The sequence below is a fragment of the Penaeus monodon genome, chromosome 5 (genome assembly GCF_015228065.2).
Source record: "Penaeus monodon isolate SGIC_2016 chromosome 5, NSTDA_Pmon_1, whole genome shotgun sequence".
Taxonomy (NCBI): Eukaryota; Metazoa; Arthropoda; class Malacostraca; order Decapoda; family Penaeidae; genus Penaeus; species Penaeus monodon.
Genome location: NC_051390.1, coordinates 10597687 through 10600186, shown reverse-complemented (window position 1 = coordinate 10600186; position 2500 = coordinate 10597687).

Here is a 2500-nt window from a genome sequence, read left to right as displayed (position 1 = left end):
TGAATGTTGAATGTTAAACACCTGCGATGGATGTAAATAAACAAAGAGGGGGAGTTATTACACACCAGCTTGCTCTTAGAATCTCTGAATCTCTTAAGGAAGTTCGTCTTTCACTTAGCACGCGGCGATGTTAATATTGTTTATGGTCAGTAAACATCTATCTATATGTCAATCTATCTATCTGCGTGTCTATCTTTATATCTGTCTATCTATCTGTCTAACTGTTTATCTATCTATCTATCTATCTATCTATTTAACTGTCTATCTATTTATCTAACTGTCTATTATATCTATCTATCTAACTGTCTATCTGTCTGTCTATCTATCTCTCTATCTTAGGATGTACATTGTCGCGTTTATATATGGAGTTGCACGCATGTGTACACGGACAGGGATGGCTATGCAGTACATGTGTTAAGGCACGCACACGTTTTTGGTCGCACAAACCTATGTAGAAAACGCACACGCATGCACATACGCACGCACGCAGACACACACACACACGCACACGCAACGCATACGCACACGCATGCACATACGCACGTGCACGCACACGCATGCACATACGCACACGCATGCACATACGCACACGCATGCACATACGCACACGCACACCACACACCACACGCACACGCACGCACGCACGCACGCACGAATCAGACAGTACAAAAGAAATGGAAAATAATTAGGCCTTCTACGTCACCGTGACCTTTGACCTTGCAAAGACAGGTCGTTGGCAAGAGGTGAAGCTGGGAGAAGGGGGGGGGGGGTATGGTGGTGGCTTCAAGGGGTAGGGGGATGGTGAGTTAGGGGGGGGAGAGGATAGTGGGAGGAAAGGGGGGAGAAAGAGGAGAAGGGAGGGGGGGGAGAGGGTTTAAAAAAGGAAGAACAAATGAAGGAGAATGGAGAAGATTAATAATTCGCGAAAGGATAGAGTCATGGTCGCCGGTGGGTAGGGGGGAAGGGGGGTAGGGAGAAGGAGTTGGGGAAGGGGGGAAGTGAGGAGTTGGAGGGGGAGGGGGGGGAAGAGAGGAGTTGGAGGGGAAAGGGGGAAAGGGAGAAGGAGTTGAAGGGAGGGAGGACAAGGGAGTAGTTGGGGAAAGGGATAAGGGAGAAAGAGTTAGGGGGAATGAAAGGGAGGAAGTTGGAGGGAAGGGGAAAAAAAAATAGAAAACGAGTTAGTGGAAGGTGAAGTTGAAAGAAGAGAAAAAAACACACAAAAAAACAACAACGAGTGAGGGGGGAAGGGAGGATTTAGGTGCTGGGGGGCAAGGGGGGGGATAAGAACACTCCCTCAGATCCTTCGTTAGGAATCAAGACCTAGCGAGAGACGTTGAGACAGCCAGACGTGATATGCAAATAGAGTATGTGTGCTTCCGGTGACGAGAAACAACCAAGCGCCGAGGACAAAGGGTTAATTAGCAGTGGTGCTATAAACAAGGGGTCCAGGCGCAGGGAGGAGAAGGGTGGGAAGGGAAGGGGGGGAAGGGAAGGGAGGGAGGGATAAGGGAGGAGAAGGGTGGGGAAGGGAAGGGAGGGAGGGAAAGGAGGAGGGGGAGAAGGGTGGGAAGAGAAGGGAGGGAGCGAAAGGAGGTGGAAGAGAAAGATGGGAAGGAGAGAAGGGGAGGGAGCGAAGTAGAGAAGGGGAGGCGGAAGAGAAGAGAGAAGAAGAGAACAGAAGAGAGGGGAAGAGAGCAGGGTCGTCACTTAAAGGGGGATATGGGGGGGTGGTTCACCCCCCCCAACTCTTAAAAAAGCCTCTTTTTGCAGGGCAAGATCTAGTTCTGCAGGGCAAATTTTCTGGTATTAATAATTTATAATTTTCTACCAATAATACGATATATAATACTGGTTGTTGGTCCATTCCGGGCTACTTATAAAGAGCTAGTGAGCATTTTTTTTCGTGATTTGCAGGGCAATTTTTTTTTTTCAGGGCAAATTTACCCCTTCACCCCCCAACTCATAACATGAAGTGACGCCCCTGGAAGAGAGGGGAGGAGAAGAGAAAAGAGAAGAGAGAGAGGAAGAGAAAGAGAAGAGAGAGAGAGAGAGAGAAAGATAAAGAGAGACAGTGAGAATGACTAAAGAAAGACTGAAGGAACGGAACATAGGTAAAAGTGATGAAAGGAGAAATAGACGGAAGAGAAGATGAAGTGAAACGAGATAGAAATAGGGTTGATAACGAATGAAAATGATAAAGAAAGTCGCTGAGAAAACGAACGATTTTAAGAGACAAGAATACTGCGTAATACGAGAGAGAAATTATTGAGCGAAAGAGTGAAAAGGAAAAATAGAAAATGTGAGCGAAATAATGTTAAAGGAGGGAAATAAATAAGCGAAAAAGTAAAAAGGGAAAGGAAAGATAGTGAGCGAAAGAGTGCGAAGGGAAATATATATATATATATATATATATATATATATATATATATATATATATATATATATATATATATATATGATAGATAATGAATAAAGATAAGAATAGAAAATATAGAGAAGA